Source organism: Leopardus geoffroyi, chromosome B3 (assembly GCF_018350155.1).
Source record: "Leopardus geoffroyi isolate Oge1 chromosome B3, O.geoffroyi_Oge1_pat1.0, whole genome shotgun sequence".
NCBI lineage: Eukaryota > Metazoa > Chordata > Mammalia > Carnivora > Felidae > Leopardus > Leopardus geoffroyi.
Window position 1 is genome coordinate 40,761,425 of NC_059337.1, and position 12,331 is coordinate 40,773,755.

General features: G+C 42.2%; 1 protein-coding gene across 2 annotated transcripts in view; it reads right to left on the reverse strand.

The window, feature by feature from the left end:
- The window catches only part of ZNF609 (zinc finger protein 609), a 214,822-nt gene extending 202,949 nt beyond the window's left edge, over window positions 1-11,873 (reverse strand). Inside the window, exon 1 of one of the 2 annotated variants that reach the window (XM_045447913.1) lies at window positions 11,432-11,873. The gene's annotated coding sequence lies outside the window, so the exon portion shown is untranslated. The remainder of the gene's footprint in view (window positions 1-11,431) is intronic. The other variant, XM_045447912.1, reaches the window with a different exon arrangement.
- Between the last annotated feature and the right edge of the window lie 458 nt (window positions 11,874-12,331).

The following is a 12,331-nucleotide window of genomic DNA, read 5'->3' on the forward strand; positions in this document are numbered from 1 at the left end:
TTTTACAGCTTCTTTAATCTCCTTTAATAGTTTCAATTCAGTCATATTAAGAATATGACATTTTTATTTAAGCAAGGATTTCAATCCTTATAAAAATGTAATACCTTGCTGTCCCTATCGTTGCCATCAAATGCAGAGCCTAGCAGCACATTTCAATCAAGTACCTGAGATATGAATTAAATTATTGTATCATTATTTTGCCTACCAAGAAAGAAGGAAAAAAATTTATATAGGGATGACAGAAATGGCACTAATCGTGTTTAAGTCAGTAACACTTTTAAATAAATCTAATGCTTCAGATCACATATTCAGGTAAAACATATTACAGATCTGTGGCTGGAAGAAAATGTCACTCCACCATTGTGTCACCTACCCCAACCTGACCTTGTTAAAACTGAATTTCTTTCTTATAGAAAGGCTCAAGAGAAACAATATTGCCAAACACTGCCCTGCACTTCTCCTTCTGTCAGATAGTGTTATGGAAAGCATCTGAAATTCACACTGCCAGGATTTCTAACTCTGCTAGGATTGGAAGGGCCAACTAATACAAACCACAGAAACATTACTACTAAAAAAAACAGTTTTCACCAGCAACCTAAGCTATGTTAAGGTATTTTTAACTAACAAAGCAATACAACTTGGTCAATTAAATGGAGATCCTTTCAACCACTAAAGAAAAAAACAACATACACTTGAATTAACAACTGCCAGCCTTTAAGTTCACAGTATCAGTATTGTATTATTGTATCATTTAATACATGTAGTGAAAAATCTATGATTTCAAGTTTGATATACAGCAAATTCAGAGAAAAGCTATGTGAAATGTGCTTAGGAGTCCACCTAACATTAGAACCATCTGCCCAAAGGTAACAGATTCTTCTTAGCATGGCCCTGAGTTAAGAACCTTTATTCTAAAATTATATATCAAAGAGAGTACATTTTATGGAATAGCAAACAGGTCTCCATGTGCACTGCAACTGCACAAGCTTATGTATAAATAACTAAAAATAGCGTTCAGGTACCATGCACCTCAGCTATCTCAAATAGCAATATAGTATAACCAGCTGAGAGCTTGATGTCCACAAGCTGCGTTCTATATAACCCAAGGATAGAAATAAGACATTCCATTTCTTGTATATTAGGTAGGAATTCTAGCTTCCAGCCAATTATCAAAGTGGCAGTCTGACCTAAGGCATTTCTGTTTCCTATCAGCTTTGTGTAAGCAAAGGAAAGACGAAACAGGAAAAATAATAAAATAGAAGGGGTAAGAAAGGACAAGAAAGGGAATTATAAGAAAATTTACAATACACAAGTCAAACAAGAGAGCATCTTCATCCTCAGGCTAATGCATTAGGTATTGAGACAGAACACAGTTAACAATGTGGTGAGAGGAAGTCAAAATACCACAAACCTGAAAATTCAATTTTTAAGCTGGGAGCAGAGTGCACGCTCCTTGAAAGCTTATTTTGCTGAGGCCTCACAAGAAAGGTCATGATATTGGGCTTTTTCCCTTGAGAAAGGAGATGACTCAGAGGCCTACCTCACCCAGTACTCTAGGCATCCAAGACCCAGTCAGCAGAAGGGTAAATCCCACCCCTCAGGAAAGTGGCTACAGGGCTCCAGTTCTACCCCTGGTGTCTTCCAGACATGACTGACTGCAATTTTCACCATGATTAACTTCCAGGAATGCCAGCCAGAGGAGCAGCCAGGAGAAAAGAACATAAAGAGTAGCTATTTCCCCCTCTATGTCAGCTGGACTCTTTGGAACAATTGCAGACACTGCCTCTCTCTTTCTGCGGGGCAGAACAGCATTCAACAACCTCAGTGAAGTGCCTAACAACCAGTAACACACCAGCACCACACTTCTCAAAGACCATCTTACTTAAAGCTATAGCACTCCCAACCTCTCTCACCTTACACTATGAATCCAATAAATATTTATGGAATGAGAGAAATAAATAAGAAAAACTAAAAAAGACCTCCCAGAGGTCAACAACAGCCAGAGGGCCCAACAGTACCTATATTCCCTCTACCAGAACCAATCTGGTTCCCATGTCTGACCTACACTGCTTCCACCTGCATGTACTACTCCTTCCCCTCCCCAAAGTCTTCCATCAGCTAGGATGTATGGAACCACAGTATTGCTGCAGGAAGTAAAAGCAACAAATGCTTGTCCTTGAGTCTGAAGGATTTCTGAAAGCTTTCATAGTCTGCCTTGTTCCTAGGCTATTCAGTTTAGGATAAAATGCGTTGAATGAAAGTCACCTTAGCGTAAAAGGAGGCCTGAAAAAAAAAAAAAACTACAAGAAGTTTGTTTTCAAAAATCAAATTCCAATTCAATTCAGCAAGCATTAATTAAGCATGAAGTTATATTCAAAGCATTGGGCTAGATAGAATCCATGAGGAACAGAGGAGACAGAGGTGTTTTAGGCAGCTAAGAATGAGGGAGGAAAAAAATATATTCACAAATAACTATAATTAAAGACAATGTGTGATAAAGTACTGTAACAAAAATCCTAGCAAAGAGTTTGGGAGATACAGAGGAAGATGAAATCAATTCTGGAGATAATTGGGTGGGAAGAAAAGCATTAAGAAAGGCTTCAAGAAGGAGATGAAATTTTGGGGCAGGTTGAAGAAGGGTCTGATTTGGAGTTGAATGCTTTGGACCTGGGAAGGTCATTCCAACAGAAAAGAAAAGAAAAAAAGAAACAGGGTGTTGAGAATGAAAAACACAAAGTAAGCTGAAAGACTAGCTGTGAACAGAGTAAGAAATAAATGAAATAAGGGTGAGAAAGGCCAAGGTTCGTCAGATTATAAAGGATGTGGAGTTCTGGCCTATGTAGGCAACAAGGAGCCATTAAAGGTTTTTCAGCAAGAAGTGAAATGATAAAGACTATATAGGGGCACCTGGGTGGCTCAGTCGGTTGAGCGTCTGACTTCGACTCACGTCACAATCTCGCGGTCCGTGAGTTTGAGCCCGCGTCGGGCTCTGGGCTGATGGCTCGGAGGCTGGAGCCTGCTTCTGATTCTGTGTCTCCCTCTCTCTCTGCCCCTCCCCCGTTCATGCTCTGTCTCTCTCTGTTTCAAAAATAAATAAAAGTTAAAAAAAAATTTTTAATTTAAAAAAATTAAAAAAATTAAAAAAAAAGATTATATAAATCTACACTGGGGGGATGCCTGGCTGGCTCAGTTGGTAAAGCATGTGACTCTTGATCTCAGGGTTGTGAGCTGGAGCACCATGCTGGGTACAGAGTTTATTTAAAAATAAAATCTAAAAAAACAAACAAACCAAACAACTGGGACACCTGGCTGGCTCAGTTGGAGAAGCATGTGACTCTTGATTTTGGGGTTGTAAGTTGGAGCCCCACATTGGGTGCAGAGATTACTAAAAATATACATATTAAACTGAAAAAAAAAAACCCAACTACACTGGGGTTCCTTATTATATACTCTTCTAGAACCAAAATCTTTCCATTCAGAGCACTTTAGTTCATAATCATACTTTTATCAGTTGATTGTTGGTCAGAGACCATGTCTGGCTTGACAGTTAAGTGAATAAATAAAAAATTATAATAATCTTGCAGCAGTCTGTACTACAGAATACAGAAAGAGGCAATAACCATGAGGTTACTGCAGTAACATACAGATGAAGGCCTGAACTAGGTCAGGTGAAAAAGCAAAGCTAAATAAATGGCAAGATAGCTAGAATAATCCAAATTTAGTGAATGATTAGATGAGATAGCCAGGAAGAAAAAGAACTAAATAGGAGTTGAAAATTTTGTGTCATGGCAACTGGAAGAAGTGTAATGCTTAGGAGAAAAAAGGGTAGGCAGAAATCAAAGACTGGAGGTACTTTTAAAAGCAGATGTCACATAGAAAAAGCTTTCCTTCTTCCTTATATACTTTTCAGATTTATATACTCTATAAGCTGCACAATTTCATTTCTCTTCCTATAGTTCCATTTCTGACATCACTCTTTAAGACTGCTCTAGGAGCATCAGTTCCAAAACAAAGATAAATGCTGAGTTTGACATCAACACTCAGAATTTATAACTGAAATTTACAAAGTACATTCTTAAACATCCACTTCTGCTCACATAAATGAAAGTTCATCCCAACAAAACCCAGTCTCCTCCACCTAGGCGTGTTGCTACAAACATTGCTGATAACATGCCAAAAGCCCACTAGCTGTACTTTGTACACAGAATAGAGCAAACACCGCTGTCATCCCCTACAAAGACTGAACTACAGCCTAAGAAACTACAGGTACAAGTATGCAATGCAGTACCAATCATGCAATGTAGCCTAACTGCCAGGATCTGGATTTCATTCATGGTATAGTTTCATTTCCAAGGGTTGCATGGTGTATACTTTGGCCACTTTCCAATTCAATAACTATGTGTCACGTGACACTTAAAAAACAAAACAAAACCCATCTACAAAAACCACTTATATTTCTAATATTAATCTTTCTAAAATCTCATATTCAAGTGGAGCACTTCCGAAAATAACCTTTACATTACCTAAAAATTAGTAATATGCTAAAGATGGCAGGTAGCAAAGCAAAGCACTCCCAAGACTTTTTGTGAGTCCAAAACAAATAACAGTTCCACCCACCAAATTTTTCTATTACAGACTGATGGATGTTTTAAGTGCAAATTTAAAAACAGTGAATGCTTCTTCCAATGTTCAAAGGTAGATTAAACATGTAATGTTGTTATATTAACAAAGAAAGAAAGAAAAGACTAAAAGACCACCATCTTCTTAACTCTCAATAGCTGCTATTGTCCCAAATCCATGAATTAACTAGGAAATGCTGATAAAAATCCTAACTTGGAGAATTAACTTGGTTATGCAATTTTATTCCTTTACACTGCTTGAAAGCAAAGATTTCTTAATATTACTGTCAATTCCAAAGTTCCCACAATCACCTACCAGCTTTCAATCCCTCAGTCCCTCAGGGTATTTCAGGGATCTTCCTTGTTAGTCATAGTTCAACAAATGTCATTAATTTAGCATTTTTGGCATGAAAAATCACATCATTTTATTTCCCAAACAAAACACAGTGCGCAACCATATTTAATCCCAAGAAGTTAATTCAAAGCAAGTTTTCTAGTGACTGGTCAAAAATGGAAAAGTACCCAACCCACCTCCACAATCAGTCTCATTTGGCTCAAACGAGCCAATCTGGCTCTTTGGCTCAAAGATTTCAGATATAAGAGATTTAAAAATCTTAGATTGCTGACTTAACGCATAAAATTACTTTCTTGATATCTAGGCAAATCCTATGAGGTGCAATTTCCTTCTCACAAGCTGAGGTGCTTTTTCTCCAGCTTTCTGATTCCTACATCTATGGCTTGAGCAGACTAGAAAAAAAATACATTCGACAAGCTGGTGAACCTGCAGAATTAAAGTATAAGACACTCTAAAAGAAGATGGCCTATTAAAAAACGCACACCATATGCTTTACAAACATATCAAAGAGGAGTGAGGGTCAAGCCCCAGGGAACTAAGGCTGTACTCATTAGCCTTTCTGTATACTGACTATATTTTTGACACAGTAAAAGAACTGCTCACTTATGTCAAGCAATTTGTCCTGTTCTTCCATCACAATCTTAGTACCATAAAATTCTACAGCTAAATGGAACCTTAAGAGATGATCTTGTTTAATTTACTCATTTCACAAATAAAGACCGTGAAAACAGTGGAGTGACTAGCACAAGGTCACACAGCTAGTCAGAAGCAAAATAGTGATGAGAACCGGGGTTGTATGACACCATACCCTACGCTTTGAAAAGCTATATTAGCAAAGAAAACGTAACACTCTTAAATCAGACAATAACTCCACTGTAACTATAACTAACCCACAAAAAATAAAATTCACCCACGTAAGGAGAAAACGGGTTAGAACAGAAAGTACCCTGAATTAAACAGAAAGCAGTAGTTATTTGTTGATACAGTACAGGGGTTTCTTATTAAGGGCATACACAACCTTGCACATATTTTCTAAACCATTTTATTAATTACTACTTGCTAGCATGTATGTCCTGTGCTTCTGTTTAATGTACCTCCTTAAGACAATGCCACATGGTCCTAGTGGCAACGGTTTGAAAAATGAGAACTTCTGGTACAGATAACTGGTGGCACGAAAGGAACCCATAAGTGTGGTACCAACAATCAAAAAGGACAGAAGTTGGAGGGGGTAGAGATATTGCTGGGAGCAAGTAATCCTGAAAACGGTGTAAGAATAAAAATCCGAGAGAGCAAAGTCTGGCCATAATGACCAGAGAGCACAATAAAAAGAAGGCAGTTTCAGAGCCTGCCTGGCATCAGACAGCTCTCACCTGCAAAAGAAAGAAGGAAAAAATTCTCACAGAGACAAGAGAAAGATCGGAGGTTTGCTCCTGAGTGATGGACTAGATATGACCTAATAGGTATTTGCCATCTCTTATTTCTGGGACTCTGATCCAAGAACAAACAGCAAGAGGACCATGAAAAATCAGCCCTGTTGGATCTGGAGTTCTGCCTTGACAAGATATAAAGCTCATTCATAGATCTGACTGTGCTCATGAGACTGCAGTTCAACTCCTGCTGCTAGAGCAAGGGGAGGGAGAAGGAAGATAGAAAGGGGTGAGTGGGAAGGAGGTGGAAGATCTGGGTTGTGACTATAATAGCTACAGTAATTAGAGTGTTTCCAAGCTGCTGGAGAAGTCTTCAGAGCAGGGAACTAGGATGAGAGATGGGGGAGGGGAAAAAGCATGAGGAAGCAAACTACTGAAAATGCTAGGAAAGTATATGGTGGTTTATGAACAGTTTAAAACAAACAAACAACTGTGACGGCTTCATATAGGCAAATAGAGAAGTTTAACTGCTTTCCCAGAAGAGAATACTATACAATAACTGTTAGGCTCCCACTTAAAGCTAGGTTACATACTAGGTTTCAGCAGATTATTGCAAATGTCACTGTCTTTCAGTGGTCCACTGGCCCTGTCTCAGGGTCATAATGTTGCCTCCCTTTCCTCTAAATCAATCAATTGATCTATGTATCTAAATCTGTCTTTCTGGCAAATAGGTCATAGCCTTCACTCCACTTGGAAAAGGGATTTCTGGACTTCAAAAACAGTTAACATCACATATTTTCCTTCAATCAACTGTTAATTAATACCGGTGAATTCAATGAGAGGGAGAAAGAAAAAGATGGAGATTCAGTATGAGTACACAGCCTGTTGACCTAACACAGAAAATGACTGGAAGGCATTAAAAAGTCAGAACATAAATACCCGAGTTACTACTTGCTTATACATTTTAGGTTGTATGGCACTGCCTACTAGAGTGGCATGAAGATGTGAAAGAAAAATATTAATGGAAGATGATGATAATAACCTAGAAGAAAAACCAGGGAATATGCAAAAAGCCTAAAAATAGAAAGTCCTTTTCCAAGTTAGAGGAAATGCTATACTTGTTTTTAAGATAAATATGTAGCTGAGGTATTTCCTTAACGTGATTTGGCCCTGGGTGATTTGATCCTAACAAGTGATGTTAATCTCAATGCCAGAGGAAAGAATTATAAAGGTACTGGGAAAAACTAAAATGGAACAGGACAACTGAAGAGATGCAAACTTCATGTGGAGATTTACATTCACAAAATAAAAACACATGCAAATTTCTTGAGTGAGGCATGTCAGGTGGACCCACACAAACTCAATTATATCCTTTGCATAAAACCTGCTGGGTATCCTCCCAGTGGACTAAATCTTTTTCACCACACTGAAAGCAAAGAATTTTCTCCTTCCCATTTCCCTCTAATAAACAAGCACTAGAAAACTGAATTACCACTATTTCCTTCCCATTCATAGGGCATAAAGCCAGAAATCACAGAAATACAATAGGGCCGGCTAGGACCATGTCTAAGGCATGCTATTCAGTAATCTAAAAAGAAACACAGAGAAAGAAGAATCTCTTCTCTTTTCCATTATCATCTCACTAACAAACCTGTATCAGGCATTAAGAAATGTGAAACAAAGAGCAATTTCACACATACGAACTAAACCTAAACCACGGAAGACCCAGTATTTTCTTGTCACTGTGGCATGTGATTCTTTAACCACCTGCTCAATAATCCCTCTTCAGCTGCACAGCTGCTGCCAATTCCACAAGCCCAGCTAGGCAGGTGCTTCAGTGAATTACCTGTTCCCTAGTGAAAAGAGTCCTTCACTGACACTTAGTGGGCCCAGAACCTGCCAATCAGCATCACCGATCTTCATTTTTGTCTGCCACAGCCAACTTTTATGAGAGATATCACGAAGGCATATTTAGCACACTATGTGATTTTGTATTTGGTGGGGTTTTATTCTTGTTGTTGTCCTTTGTTTTATAAGGAAACGGATTTTTCAAAATCACGCAGAAGTGAGAATTCAGCTGCTGAAAAGAAAACTTGCCACACAACATAAGGCTGCCTCATCTCAGAGTGGCCCCATCTGTCTGGCAGTATTCCCACCCATGACTAGTTTTCCACAAGGGAAATAACAATTGCTCAGCTACCTTTGTAGCAGAAGAAAGTGGCAGTGGAAAGGGCTATGGTACCTGGCAGTAATGAGAGGGAGAACTTCTGGAGCTCACACATCATCCCTGTACTTCTTAAGTCTCCACGGCTAAGCCCAGGCAGTAGCGTTCCGAGTCAAATAAATAAGGAGTGGCACTTCTACTCGACAGAGCAATCACTAAACCCCTCAACAAATTATCCTGTTCCAGTCGTTTAGTTGCTATATGCTAATTGCAACATAATTACTACCAGGAGCCAAAATTATGCTCCTATGTCCTCACACAAAATAAGCACTAATCTGCCCAGCCATCTAGATCTCTCACAAGAAAAACATTTTCTACGAAGAAAACCGAAGTGCTCTCTGCAAGATGGTCACAACCAGAAGACTCATAAAGACCCCTTGTGCCAAGGGCCCAACTCTGAAACCACTACATCTAATCAGGGTAAATTTAACATGAGGCTTCTGCCTTCACTGTCACCTGACAGGATTCAAAATGAAGGTCCACAACCCACGAGCAAAATGCTTGGGACTCTGGTATTAGCTGAGACTTCAGAGGCTGAGGACAGATTGTTGGAAATAGCCTAAAGACAGACAACACCTCTAGCTAAGACTTTAATAAGAGTTTTGACATCAAGAACATGTTCCCTCCCAACAAAGCCCAACACCTAAGTGGCAAGTCATCATTTTCAGAAACTCACTGAAATAAAGGAATGAGGGAGACAACACAGTCACACTCAACACCTCAGAAAGACTTCTCCCAAAACCAAAGGCTAAAATTCCTATTCAAGAATACCTACAGGATATAGGTGGCTATTGTGTACACAGTGCATTGTGTAGAACTGCCCTCTCACAACGAATCTGCTTTCCAATCTCTTCTTAAAGAAAAGTTTTCTTTAATATCCTAAAAGGAAACCTCCTTTCTAATCCCAAATGATTTCTTACCCAACTAATAGTACCTAAATAATACCTGGGCATTTCTAGGAGATATTTACAAGGATGGGGTTTCTTCTAGCTCATTCTCATCCTTCTCTCATTAATTACCCCCAACTCCTCAAACGATTTTTATGTTCATCACTTTGACCAATTTCTCCCTAATGCAAAGGCAGATATGGCCTTTCTGCATAATGAGCACGTCACCTCTTTTCATCAAAATTAAAATAAAGATTAAAAGGAAAGTTTTGTTTCCACAGCCCCTGCCCAAATAGGCAAATTCTGTGGCTTTTGTGTTGTGCAATCATTACTGACCAGGAAGTCACCATTAAACAGGTACTTGGTCCTTGACTTCCTGTCTTAGCCTTGCAAAGGTTTTTAGTGGTGTTCCTAAACAAACAAAAATCATTGTTGAGTGTCCCATCTCTATAAAAAGAATTAAATATGATGGTTCAAACAAGAGTGAAACCCTCCACTTGGAGTCTTCTTCCTTAAAGGTCTGACACAAACATGGGGATTAAGTCTCCCAGACACTATTCCTCCACAACTTAGTACAGGCTAGCCAAAGAGGCAGGCACAACATGGCTGGCATCCCCTATTCTTCTGAAAAATGTGTGCCAATGAGCTCTGCATTGTTCCTCACTCAAAAAGAAGAGCCTTTCTGTCTGGCCTCCTCCAATGGCAAGCCCCAGTCTGGAAAAGGAAGAAAATGGCACTGAGAAGCCTGGGAGATGGAGCATATCCAAAGCTCTCAGACAAGACTTGAACCTATGACCTTCACTGTGTACACAATAGGCGGGTGAGAGGGACCGGTTTATCTCTGCAGCAGCAGTTCTCAGCCCTGGGGTAGCACTCCCGATAAAATGACACAGACTATTGTGTGTGGCAGCAGAACAGTCATCTCCTCACAACAGCCTAAACCAGCACTCCCTCCCCCAAGACAAAGCAGCAGGGGTGAAATTAACTCAAGGCTGCAGAGCAAAGCCTAGTACAGAAAAGAGAGGCTTGTGGGGGACTGGGGACTCTCCTCAACCCCTGGGGCTCTGGACACATGGCTGGAAACAGACAGGCTTTCTCCCCCATCTTTCCCACTCTCATTTAGGTAGGAAGCTGTTTCTTAGAGAATTTAATCATCTGTGATTTGTTCAGAAATATTCCCCCTGAAGGGCTCTGATCTCTCCACCCTGTGTGAGCCTAATTCCTAGAAGCTGAAATGACTGTTTGCTGCTGCCTGTTTCACAAACACACATTAATTGGTCAGATGTGTCTCCTCCTCCTCAACCCCGGAGGGAGGAAGAAGAATCTGAGCAAAGCACAGAGATGATCCAACCGTAATTACACATAAAGGGAAAAGAGGGCAGCATGGGTTTTTCCAAACAGGACAGGGTCACAAATCCTCCCGGGGGTACATGGAGAGCAGTTAAGGGCCAGGCCCAGGGATCCCTCCATCTTGAAGAAAAGGACAGGAGTAAATGTGACCTGAGACTGGAAAGAGCACACACCCACAGCCTACTTACTGCACACTCCCAGCCACCTTGCTCCCCCCCTCTCAGGGCCGCGCACACGTCTAGCTTCCAACCCTTCGCCCTGAACCCCCCTAACTCTGACTAGCCCCAGCCGCCCTGCGCCCCCTCGAGATACCCAGACTCGCCTCTGAAACTCTCTGGCCTGTCCCCACAACCTGGTCAGACCCTAATCCCCTCTTGGGCACCCTTACCCTCAGGCTGAACCGACCCCGGCCACGCTTTGAACTTCACCCCGCGCCCCTCGACGCCCCCTCCCCCACCCACGCAACGACCCCCCCCCCAACACACCTTCCCCTCGCTCCGCCCCAGCCCCCCAACCCCCACTTCCTCCGTCAGGCGCCGCTGCCCCCGGCCCCCTCAGCCCCGGCCCCCCTCAGCGCCGCGGCCTCTCTCCTCCCCCAGCCCCGGCTCCACACAAAGCTCCGGACTCACCGCGCGGCCGGTCCCGGGAGCCGCCACCTCCGCCCGCCCGGGGCCCCGGGCCGTAGAGCCGCCGCAGCTACGGGGCCCAGGCCGCCATCCGTTCCCGCGGCCCCTCCCCCCCACCCCACCCCGCCTTGGCTCCGGCTCTCCGCCCCCTCCCCGCGCCGCGCCGCCCCGCCCGGCCGGTGCCGCTGTGTCCGGGGCCGCGGGTCTCTCAGCCGCCACCGCCGCCGCCGCCGCCGCCGCGATCCGGGACAACCAGGGCCGCCCCGAAGACCCGGACACTGGATCACCGGGCCCTCGGATCCGGATTCCGGGCTGCTGTGGAGTCTGGAGCGGGAGAGCGCCGGGGAAACCCGGAACCTGGATGAAAGAGCCAAATCCTGGGTCTCGGAATGCGCGGTCACACGGAGCCCGGATTATAGAGTCGTAGCTCTGGGAATGTTGGAAAACCCGGCGAGCCGGTTAAAACATAGAGAAACTCGAAGAAACCTGGATTGGAGAGCTCGAACCTAACGCTCTCTCCTCCTGGAAAGAACTCTCACTGGACCTGACTTCCTCGCAGAGAGGTCTCTGGAGGAAGTATCATATTTTAAATACAGAAGACACCAGTTCCGTATGTATCTTTCAACCATGAGGTGAGGAAAAAGCCGTGAGGGATCTGAACGTGAACATCCACAAAGAACAGAAGAGCTAGGACAGCACATAATGGTTTCATCCATTTTATCCCTTGGTTCAGCAAAGTATCACCCCCCCCCCCTAATTTTTTATCCTTTGTTCTCCAGTTTTTTTTTCTTTTCTTTCTTTCTTTCTTTCTTTCTTTCTTTTTTTTTTTTTTTTTTTAGGATTAACGCTTGTTTTCCTCTCCAAAGTACCCATTTATCTTTCTAGATCTCATCTCACCATCGG